The 12,443-nt window shown below is 42.0% G+C and overlaps 1 protein-coding gene across 2 annotated transcripts in view; it reads right to left on the minus strand.

The window, feature by feature from the left end:
- The window catches only part of SUGCT (succinyl-CoA:glutarate-CoA transferase), a 745,635-nt gene that overhangs the window by 713,122 nt on the left and 20,070 nt on the right, over nucleotides 1–12,443 (minus strand). The gene's annotated exons all lie outside the window — the stretch shown is intronic.

Genomic DNA, 12,443 nt, shown 5'->3' on the forward strand with positions numbered 1-12,443 from the left:
GGCTCACTGCAAGCTCCGCCTCCCGGGTTCACGCCATTCTCCTGCCTCAGCCTCTCCGAGTAGCTGGGACTACAGGCGCCCGCCACCACGCCCGGCTAATTTTTTTGTATTTTCAGTAGAGACGGGGTTTTCTCTCGCCCACGCTGGAGTGCAGTGGCACAAACGACTCACTGCAACCTCCACCTCCCGGGTTCAAGCAATTCTCCTGCCTCAGCCTCCCAAGTAGCTGGAATTACAGGCACCCATCCCCATGCCTGACTAATTCTTGTATTTTTAGTAAAGACAGGGTTTCATCATGTAGGCTAGGCTGCTCTCAAACTCCTGACCTCAGGTGATCTGCCTGCCTCAGCCTCCCAAAATGCCGGGATTACAGGTGTGAGCCACCACGCCCAGCCATGGAATTGTTTATTTTTTAATGTTAGCTGTTTGAATGGGCGTATAAAGATTTCTTGTTGTGGTTGTAATTTGCATCTCACTGATGAGTAATGATGTTGAATATCGTTTCATGTAAATAGTTGGCCATTTAATGAAACAAAAACTTTTAAACTGAATTCATTTAATATCAGGTAATGGAATTTTATTATCTGATAAGACACTCAGAAAGGACTTCTAGAGCATATTTAAGTCAAAATCAATGAGTGAGTTTTAAATCATTAATAATCAGACTGCCTGGATTCAACTCCCTGCTGTACTATATACGAGCTCAGTGACATTGCATGAGGTAACTCCACTTCTCAAAGCTTCCCTTTCCTCATCTGAAGTACCTGTCTCATAGAGTTTGCAAGTTTTAAATGAAATGTTGTATATAAAGTGTTTAGTACACCCTCTGGCATAAAGTAAATGCCACTAAAAGTTGCAATTGTTATTTTTATTTTTTTAAAGACGGAGTCTAGCTCTGTCACCCAGGCTGGAGTGCAGAGGCACAATCTTGGCTCCCTGCAACCTCCACCTCTGGGGTTCAAGTGATTCTCCTGCCTCAGCCTCCTGAGTAGCTGGGATTACAGGTGCGTGCCACCACACCCAGCAAATTTTTTAATATTTTTTGTAGAGATGGGGTTTCACCATATTGGCCAGGCTGGTCTTGAATTCCTGATCTTAAGTGATCTGCCAGCCTCGGCCTCCCAAAGTTCTGCAGTTATAGGCGTGAACCACCACACCTGGCCTGCAATTGTTATTATTATCATCATTATCATATATGTATTATGCAGTCACATGATCTATTACAGCAAATAACTTCTTGTTTGAAAACAAGATAAACATATGATTATTCTAAGGAACAGGAAAAAAATCACTTCTTAATGCACTATACTTAAAAAGGATATCTAGAGTCAAATTTTGCCTATTTGTGAAAGAACTGTTGGGCTGGGTGGGAGTGGGGGATGATTACAAGGCATGAAACAGTTGGAAAAGGCATAAATTGTAATGTAATTTGTTGAAATATATTGAGCAGCTTGTATATCTCTCTGTCTTTTTGGCCTCTAGTATGGAAAGCTATTATGATGATACAGCTGGTCAACCATGCAAAGAAGTATAATTATAATGAAGCTGCCATCAATTCTATGCTTGCCAAAGCTGCTTGGTAGGACTCCCCTGGTACTTGGCCCTGGGGTTTAGACGACACAAATAAACTTGAGCAACACCAGAGCAGGGATAATTGACAGATGCCCACACAAGTGGCTCATCTGTGTGACAGGAATCATGGCATCCCTTCCCACCCATACTAGCCAACTATTGAGATTTAAAAAAAAATTTTAAAGGCCAAGTCACAAAACAAACTGCTCAAATAGCAATATGAAACAGAAACCTGTGATATACACTAAAATAATTTTTTAATTTGATGATTTACAGAGAATTTAACCACCAGACCTTATGCATGAGGAGGCAGAAAATGGGCCTGTCTTCAAAGCATGCTCTCAATCTGCTGAAGCTTTATCTATAATAGCATGATGTTTCCTTTCCAGCATGTGTCTGAAGTCATGGAAGAAGCTCTGTTCCTAACAACCTAGTCTGATAGGAAATTTTAGGAGTGGAGGGTACCTGGAAAATTAGTATCCACTGGAAGACATTCCAGGGAAATAATAATTTCAGAGTCACCAGGCAATAATTGTTTTCAATTTCTAGGTTCATGAGAAATAAGAAATGAGGTTCGTGGAAAAGGAGAGTAAAAGATCTTCATGGACTCAAGGAGGCTTCAATTCTGTTCATCACAGAAATTCATGAGTATGTATTGACATAACTATGGATTAATTATTGTCTCATCATCATCCACTTTATTCCTCTTTAACAATCACTCAAAAAAGAATCACATCGAGATGATAATTTTTAACTAGATTTCTTTTTCTGAAATCTCTGGAGGCAGAGGGGACATGAATTTTCAGCATCAAATGCTTATGCATAATAAAAAATAAAATAGGAATTCACCTTCCAATTCAACTAATTAATATTAATTTTCTGAACCCTCTGTTATGTTAATAAAGTAAATAAAAGAGACACAACAGAAACAGAAAAAAAAGAATCCTCAACTTTTGCAATTAATTTCCATGTTTTCTGTTTACGGAAACAATTCAGGCCGGGCATGGTGGCTCACGCCTGTAATCCCAGCACTTTGGGAGGCTGAGGCAGGCGGATCACAAGGTCAGTAGTTCGAGACCAGCTTGGCCAATATGGTGAAACCTCATCTCTACTAAAAATACAAAAAAATTAGCCGGGCATGGTGGCAGGTGCCTGTAGTCCCTGTTACTTGGGAGGCTGAGGCAGGAGAATCGCTTGAACCCACGAGGAGACAGTTGCAGTGAGCAAGCCAATATTGCACCACTGCACTCCAGTCTGAATGACAGAACAAGACTCCGTCTCAAAAAAAAAAAAAAAAAAATTCAAGGGAAAAAATTAAGAAAATAGAGCTGAAGAAAATTGACAAAATTGAAATCACTCATTTTTTAATCATTTAAAGGTAATAATTGGTAGTGTTTTGGGTATAAATCCTTTCAGAGATAGACAAGTGGGTGGGTGCATACAGAGATGCACCATTTTTGTTCAAAAAAATCTAATCTGGGCCGGGCGCGGTGGCTCACGCTTGTAATCCCAGCACTTTGGGAGGCTGAGGCGGGTGGATCATGAGGTCAGGAGATCGAGACCACGGTGAAACCCCGTCTCTACTAAAAATACAAAAAATTAGCCGGGCGTGGTGGCGGGCGCCTGTAGTCCCAGCTACTCGGAGAGGCTGAGGCAGGAGAATGGCGTGAACCCGGGAGGCGGAGCTTCCAGTGAGCCGAGATCTTGCCACTGCACTCCAGCTTGGGCGACAGGGCGAGACTCTGTCTCAAAAAAAAAAAAAAAAAAATCTAATCTGTGCTAGATATTATATAATAACCTGCTTTTTTTTTTTTTTTTTTCCTGAGACAGAGTCTCTCCCTGTCACCCAGGCTGGAGTGCAGTGGTGCAATCTCAGCTCACTGCAACCTCTGCCTCCAGAGTTCAAGTGTTTCTCCCGCCTCAGCCTCCCGAGTAGCTGGGACTACAGGTGCGCGCCACCATGCCCAGCTAATTTTTTGTATTTGTAGTAGAGATGGGGTATCACCGTGTTAGCCAGGATGGTCTCAATCTCCTGACCTTGTGATCTGCCCACCTCAGCCTCCCAAAGTGCTGGGATTACAGGTGTGAGCAACTACGCCCAGCCAACACTACTTTTTTAATAAAAGCTTGAGAAATTTACAGAAAGTATAGTACAAAAAGGCCAGAAAAAGAGCTTTTGAATCATGGTTAAAGCGTGTCACAACCAAAGTACAACTCAGTGCTAATACCAAATCTCACTGCTCTTCCACATTTTCCAGCTTCTCTTGCAATTATGTTGGAGTCAAATGACTTGGATCCTGCCAATGAAACAGGCAAAAATAATAGAAGCCATTTCCAACTCTGACCTTTAAAAACACCCCATGAAATCCTCCAGGCCTCTACTCTCCTTAGAGCCCACAAATTTCAAATAGTGTAGCTACATATGTAAGATTTTTTTATAGTATTGAACGACTGAGATTGGGCTAATTTGTACTGCAGCACAACCCCGCCAGTCCTGCCCAACAAAGATGCCAGGCATCAGAGGCAGCATGAGTTCTGAATGAGTTCACACCATCAACAACTAGGATGTCGATTTCAGGGTAGACTGTTTCACTGTCCTTTTAGTGGCAATCTTCAAATTGGAATATGTGAAGAATTCCCTATGGGCTGGGCGAGGTGACTCACACCTGTAATCCCAACATTTGGAAGGCCAAGGTGGGAGCATCGCTTGAACCCTGGAGTTTGAGACCAACCAGCACAACATAGCAAGATGCCATCTTTGCCAAATAAAAATAAAAAGTAAAAAAGTCAGCTGGGAATGATGGTGCACGCCTGTGGTCCCAGCTACTCAGGAAGCTGACGTGGAAGGATCACTTGAGCCCAACAGGTCAAGGCTGCAATGGCATCACTGCACTCCAGCCTGGGCAACAGAGGAAGACCCTGTCTAATAAAAAAGGAAAATATTTGCCTAAGGGATGCATGAATGATTTCAATAAATCAATTTCCAGATCTTCAACTTCCGTAGGTATTCTTTCCCACAATTGATCAACCTGTAAGTAAGCCTTCTTTCACGATAAGCCTTCTCCTACTAGGCAAAGGAAAGCAGATTCCTAACGTATCCTAGATCTTATTCTCACCTTGGTTTACAGTATAAAATTTATGTAAGCAATGACAACTTTAAAATACCAACTTAAAATATGCAAATAATTCCTTTTCAAATCATTTAGGATTTGAAAATCACTTCACGGCCGGGCGCGGTGGCTCACGCCTGTAATCTCAGCACTTTGGGAGGTTGAGGCGGGCAGATCACGAGGTCAGGAGATCGAGACCATCCTGGCCAACATGGTGAAACCCCGTCTCTACTAAAAATACAAAAAATTAGCTGGGCATGGTAGTGGGTGCCTGTAATCCCAGCTACTTGGGAGGCTGAGGCAGGAGAATGGCTTGAACCCAGGAGGCAGAGGTTGCAATGAGCCAAGATCGCGCCACTGCACTCCAGCCTGGTGACAGAGCAAGAGTCTGTCTCAAAAAAAAAAAAAGAAAATCACTTCAAATTGGTATGTGGAAGGGTACAAAATGGTACCAATTTATAGATTTTATAGATCAATCTACAGTTACAGAATGCACAACCAAAAGTCAACAAGTCAAAGGAAAAAACTTAGGTGTTCAGGCTTCTTTAGTGGGCCATCCTGAAGTTAGCTGTCCAGAGGATTAGAAGGGATTGAACCAGAAACTGGAGGGGAAATGATTGCTGCAAATTACTATTCAACATAAGAATGCTCACAAATCCAAAGATCCCTGGAATTTCTCAACATTGGTGATGTGATTCTCCTACGGAGAAGACTGACCAACAGGAAGACTTTAGTGCAAATAAGAAAAATGCATCCCATCCAGGGGAAAACTGCCAAAGTAGTGGCCATTCTAGGTTGGTTGATCAAACGACTTCATAGATACTTAAGGAGAATTATAATTGTCACAGCAAAGAAAATATGCATGGGGTGGATGAAGACAGTGGGGTGTTGCAGTGTTAAGAGTGTGAATACGAAGAGCCTCTTGACACAAAAATATAGAGAGAGAGCCCATTCCATGGAATATTTTAGATATTTAACACAGAGGAATAGAAGGGAAAGGAAGAGGCAGCTTGGAAGAAATGTGGGGGCAGATACGTATGTGAGAGATTTGTTTTATGATTTGACTTTGTTTTTAACAGCTTCCAGTGAGCAACTCTGAAGAGCAAGAGAAATGTCTGGAGAGAAGTTTAGAAATTTCTATGTGCTGGATTAAGGAATCTTCCCAGAGACTTCTCTTCAGGTAGTAAAGGTAAAAATTAGTCTTCAGTGCTTTCAGAGTTTTTGGAGATGGAGAAGGGGAAGCAAAGAACTTGCTTCCAATGACAGAGGTAGGCTTTAAAGTGGCCTAGCCATATTCATGTTATGAATTCCTTAATACTCTTAATATATATTACCAAACCATCCAGCAAGAGTATATATAATATTATATATGTTTGTGTGTATATATATATATATCAGTATGCTATGAAAATCATGTTCTCTATCATCTTCCATAACCCTAAACATAATCTCCTGGGTTTGTGGAGTTTTTGTTTGTTTGCTGCAAACCTAACAGTTAAAAATTTGCATGTCACTATTATTTTAATTTGTACTTATTTAATGACTTCTGAAATTGAACATCTTTTAAATTTGCTCTTTTTATATCTTCTCTTATAAATTATTCTTGATGTTGGTCCATACTTCTACATGTACATTTATCTTTTTCTTATAGGTTTATATGAATTATACATACACTAAGAATATTAATCTTTTATCAGTCATATTTAGTAAAAGTAATTTTTCCCTATCTGCTCTTCACTTTTCAAAGGTGTTTTAAGATTTCATGTTTTACAAAAATCATTTCAGCTGGGCGTGGTGGCTCACGCCTGTAATCCCAGCACTTTAGGAAGCCAAGGAGGGCGGATCACCTGAGGTCAGGAGTTCGAGACCAGCCTGGCCAACATGGTGAAACCCCGTCTCTACTAAAAATACAAAAATTAGCCGGGCGTGGTGGCTCACACCTGTAATCCCAGCTACTCGTGAGGCTGAGGCAGAAGAATCGCTTGAACCCGGGAGCAAGACGTTGCAGTGAGCCGAGATCATACCACCGCACTCCATCCTGGGCGACAAAGCGGGTCCCAATCTCAAAAAAAAAAAAAGAAAAAAATTCTTTTATGGTTTCTGCCTTTGGAATTGTTTCAAGGTTTCCCAAGACCACCCATATTTTCAGTGATTTGCTAGGAGGATCCACAGGACCTAACCATCTGGTTGTATACAGAGCTAAGGTTTACTACAGCAAAATGACATATGACAGGACGAACAAGAGGAAAAGACACAGGTAGAGATGGAAAAAATTCATGCCATGCAGAGGCTGCTTGTGTTCTTTTGCTCTCATGGAAGGCCACATCAAGCATGCTTCTTTCTCCAGCAACAACAAAAAATAGATACAGAAACACGCAAAGTTTCTGCCCAGGGAAATCCATTAGAGACTCAGAACCTAGGTTTTCACTGAAGATTATTTACATAGGCACTCTCTGCATACCATGTACCACAATTCCAGGCTCCCTCCCAGAAGAAAGGTAGGTGTTTACCATTGTTGAGGCACAGAAACCACACCCGAAAATGTAGGCATCACAGCAGCCTCAGAAGCCAAAGTTTTTCTCTGCTCTCCTGGCTTCCTGTCTCTCAGTCTCATGCTCCTCTGAGGATAGCTATAAAAACTAGAATCCAGCCAGGCACGGTGGCTCACACCTGTAATTCCAGCACTTTGGGAGGCCGAGGTGGGCAGATAACAAGGTCAGGAGATCGAGACCATCCTGGCCAACATGGTAAATCCTCATCTCTACCAAAATAAAAAAAATTAGACAGGCGTGGTGGTGCGTACCTGTAGTCCCAGCTACTCGGGAGGCTGTGGCAACGGAATCCCTTGAACCCAGGAGGCAGAGACTGTAGTAAGCCAATATCATACCACTGCACTCCAGCCTGGCAACAGAGTGAGACTCAGTCTCAAAACAAACAAACAACAATAACAACAAAAAACTAGAATCCCTCTTTCCCAAGAAGGGTCACAGAAACCAGACCTCCTTTTGCCAACGCCAGCCACAAAACCTAAAAATACTACTCCGATTGTCTCTCTGCCATATCTGTGTAAAAACCGGCCATAAAGAAATTATCCGGCCAGGCATGGTGGCTCACACCTATAATCCCAGCACTTTGGGAGGCCAAGGCAGGTGGATCACTTGAGCCCAGGAATTGGAGACCAGCCTCAGCAATATGAGGAAACCCTGTCTCTACAAAACAAAAAACAAAAAAATTAGTCAAGCCTGGTGGCACATGCCTGTAATCCCAGCTACTCAGCAGGCTGAGGTAGGAGGATCACTTGGGCCAGTGAGGTCAAGGCTGCAATGAGCTGTGATCATGCCACTGCACTTCATCCTAGGCAATAGAGCCAGACCCTGTCTCAAAAAATACAATTTTAAAAAGAGATCTCTATTTTTCCTTGCTCTTTTCCTAAATATTTCACATTGTTTGCAAAATGTATCCATCATTTTAACAGTTGAAAAATTACAAATATGTAAATGCTAGGGACATAAAAATTTTATTTACTCATTTTATTTATTTATTTTACTTATTTATTTATTTGAGACAGAATCTCACTCTGTCACTCAGGCTGGAGTGCAGTAGCACAATCTCGGCTCACTGCAACCTCTGCCGCCCAGGTTGAAGCAATTCTCCTGTCTCAGCCTCCCGAGTAGTTCGGCCTACAGGCACATGCCACCACGCCCAGCTAATTTTTGTATTTTTAGTAGAGACGGGTTTCACTATATTGGTCAGGCTGGTCTCGAACTTCTGACCTCAGGTGATCTGCCTGCCTCGGCCTCCCAAAGTGCTGGGATTACAGGCGTGAGCCACCACACTCAGCCGTATTTACTCATTTTTAAATAAACTTTTAGTCTTTGTATCTGGAAAACAATATTCATACTCTATGTTTCTTCATATAGAAATAATCTGTCAGCAATTTTATTATTTTCAGTGAAAAACTTTTATAAGCATAAGTTAATGCATTAATACCTGTATTACACTTGAGTGAGGAATATTAGTCTACAAAGAAGTAAATATGTATAAAATATTTCTCTTGTGCTTGACTACCTTGCATAATTAGAAATGAAAACATCACTTTTTTTTTTGTGGATACAGAGTCTTGCTCTGTCACCCAGGCTGGAGTGCAGTGGTACGCTCTCAGCTCACTGCAACCTCCACCTCCCGGGTTCAAGTGATTCTCCTGCCTCAGCCTCCCGAGTAGCTGGGATTACAGACACGCAAAACCATCCTGGATAATTTTTGTATTTTTAGTAGAGATGGGATTCCACCATGTTGGCCAGGCTGGTCTTGAACTCTTGACCTTGTGATCTGCCTGCCTGGGCCTCCCAAAGTGCTGGGATTACAGGCGTGAACAACTGTGCCTGGCCCCAAAATACCACATTTTAATGAAGCAGTAGAATTTGGTTCTCAGAAACCCTTGAAAACAAGCCACCTCTAATTCTCCCTTTATCAATGAGATCATTATTTAAGTGACAGTTAAGCAATAACTGTGTTCAGTACAGGTCTAACCCTATCAATGAGTGAGCTAATCACATCCTACAGAAGCATTTACTTTTCCACTATTAGTAGTCTGTAACATGAAACAGCTAACAATAAGCACCTCTATAAGGAAAACTTATCTGAAACCAATCTGAAAAGTTTTAGGAATTCTAAGGTAAAGCTTAAACCTGAAGTATACATACAATCATTTCTGTACAGAGAAATTATTAAGTATATTATCCTAAGAAGTGTTTTACATTAAAAATATTTAAGTTTTTAATCTCTATATTTATTCATTCTTGTAACCTGAAAGTAAACACAAAGTTTCTGGAGCAGGGATCAGAACTATTATTACTTAAGTCAAGACATACATCATTTTCCCATACCTAATACCCCATAGACAACGCAATGAAAACCCATTGATAGGTAAGCGTTGAACCACAGGAGAAGAATCCCAAAATTTTGAATCTGTAAGTTTGTACAGGATAACTGCCCAGCTGCCGCCTTCGCCTAAGAAAGTGAAAGAAAGCAATCTACCTAAGGTAAGCAAATTCTCCTTGGGAAGAAAAGGGGAAGATCCCTGGGCTCTTACCCTTCGGAACGTATATAAATGTCTCCAGGAGAAGGTAAGATAAGAATTACTGGGTTTACAATCCTGGGAATGCCTCCAACGCTCTGGGTTTTATATCCTTTAAGTCATCTTTTAACTTCCAAGGCTTGTCTTTTAACCCAGGTTCCACTTTTCTATGCTCAGAAAGCCCTGACCATGCAGAAACATGAAAAAATTTACCTCTTTTTTTTTTTTTTTTTTTTTTTTGAGACAGTCTTGCTCTGTTACCCAGGCTGAAGTACCGTGGTGCCATCTCGGCTCACTGCAACCTCTGCCTCCCGAGTTCAAGCAATTCTCATACCACAGCCTCTGAGTAGCTGGGTTTACAGGTGTGTGCCAACACGCCTGGCTAATTTCTGTATTTTTAGTAGAGATGGGGGTTTCACCACGTTGGCCAGGCTGGTCTCGAACTCCTGACCTCAAGTGAACCGCCATGCCCAGCCAATATTTACTTCTTAATAATACATAGTGAAACTAACCAACGATTTCTATTTGTAGCACTGGTTAATATCTGACATCTACCTAAAATAGTGGCTTTCAAACCCTTTCTTCAGAGCCACCACCTCAGAGGTGGTGAAGGGGTAGGAGGGTAGTTAAAATAGGAGTACAGAGTGAGCAGGGCTCTGGGACTCCAATTCCTCCTTTGAATACAGCCCATTTGCTCTTATATATTGGGCTTCCAAGCATAGTTTTTTAAGACAAGGCACTAAAAATCTTCTATTTTTTTGAGGCGGAGTCTCACTCTGTCACCCAGGCTGGAATGCAGTAGCGTGATCTCAGTTCACTGCAAGCTCCACCTCCTGGGTTCACATCATCATTCTCCTGCTTCAGCCTCCTGAGTAGCTGGGACTACAGGCGCCCTTCACCACACTGGGCTAATTTTTTGTATTTTTAGTAGAGATGGGGTTTCACTGTTAGCCAGGATGGTCTCGATCTCCTGACCTCGTGATCCGCCCGCCTTGGCCTTCCAAAGTGCTGGGATTATAGGCGTGAGCCACCACGCCCAGTCAGCACTAAAAATCTTAGGTATCCTAGGCCAGGCACAGTGGCTCACACCTGTAATCCCTACACTTTGGTAGGCTGAGGCAGGTGGATCACTTCAGGTCAGGAGTTCGAGACCAGCCTGGCCAACATGGTGAAACTCTGTCCCTACTAAAAACACAAAAATTAGCCAGGCATGGTGGGGCACACCTGTAATCCCAGATACTCAGAGGCTGAGGCAGGAGAATCGCTTGAACCCAGGAGGTGGAGGTTGCAGTGAGCCAGGATTGTGCTGCTGCACTCCAGCCTGGGCTACAGAGGGAAACTCTATCTCAAAAAAAAAAAAAAAAAAAAAACTTAGGTATCCTAAGTAAAAATCCTCAGCCTTACAGAAATAGACAAGGTCCCATTTACATTTATACTTAAATTTCCTTGGCTTGTTACACTTACTTGCATTAAAGCAGAACTTCTAAACATACACCACCACATTATTAATAACCAATTATTAACAATAATAACCAATTATTTATGGGGCTCCCCAAGAGGCTTGGGTGCTCAAATGTTCCTTGATGGTTTTTTTGTCTGATGATGTCTTCTGTATACAATGTCACTTGAAGATAGCCCCTAGCCACTGGAAGCATATTTCATAAAAGCACTGCCTTATCCAGGCAGGATATTGTCTTCTAATGTTGGGCCTCCCTCAACAGTGCTGCAAGGATCTTTTTGTGGGAACCATACCTATGTTGCTCACAAAAACGAGCAGTGTCCTTTTCCCTTAGCTCAGAGGACAGCCACCATAAGCTCACATGCATCATCCCAGTTCTTCATTTGTCCTTTTTTTTTTTTTTTTTACCGAAAGAAAAAAAAATTTCTTTTAATTTGCTTTGCTGGTCCCACACCTCAAATACCAATGTGTCTGCTATTTTTTTTTTTTTTTTTTTTTTTTGAGACAGGGTCCGCCCTGCTGCCAAGGCTGGAGTGCAGTGGCGCAATCTTGGCTCACTGCAACCTCCGCCTCCCAGGTTCAAGTGATTCTCCTGTCTCAGCCTCCCAAGTAGCTGGAATTACAGGCATGTGCCACTACACCCGGCTAATTTTTTTATTGTTAGTAGAGACGGGGTTTCCCATGTTGGCGAGGCTGGTCTCCAGCTCCTGACCTCAGGTGATCCACCCATCTCGGCCTCCCAAAGTTATGGGATTACAGGCGTGAGCCACCATGCCCTGCCTCTGCTATTTACAAATAGTAATGCTCTATGCTACTACTAACAGTATTTTTGCAATCCCTTTGATAAATCCTAGTCTTCTATTTTAGTTCTGAATAACAGATGCATATTAATCTGAATAACAGATGTGCATTTTAATTTTTAATGCAGATGGTAAACTTTCCTATAGGACTTGTGAGATTTCATCTTATGGGGCAAACATTGTTCACAAAATGCAATACTTCACTTTTAGACTTAAAGAATTTGAGCAACTGAATAGCACAGATACATAGGCAATGAAATGTGGCCTAAGATGTAATCTGTTCTCTGCCTTTCCTTTAGGCCAGAGTAGCTTTCCACTTGGCACAATAGAAAACAGGCTGTAAAGCCTGAAAATAGGTCAGGTGTTGTGGCTCACACCTGTAATCCCAAAACTTTGGGAGGATTGCTTGAGCCCAGGAGTTCAAG

Source organism: Hylobates moloch, unplaced genomic scaffold, assembly GCF_009828535.3.
Source record: "Hylobates moloch isolate HMO894 unplaced genomic scaffold, HMol_V3 SCAFFOLD_1, whole genome shotgun sequence".
Classification (NCBI taxonomy): Eukaryota; Metazoa; Chordata; class Mammalia; order Primates; family Hylobatidae; genus Hylobates; species Hylobates moloch.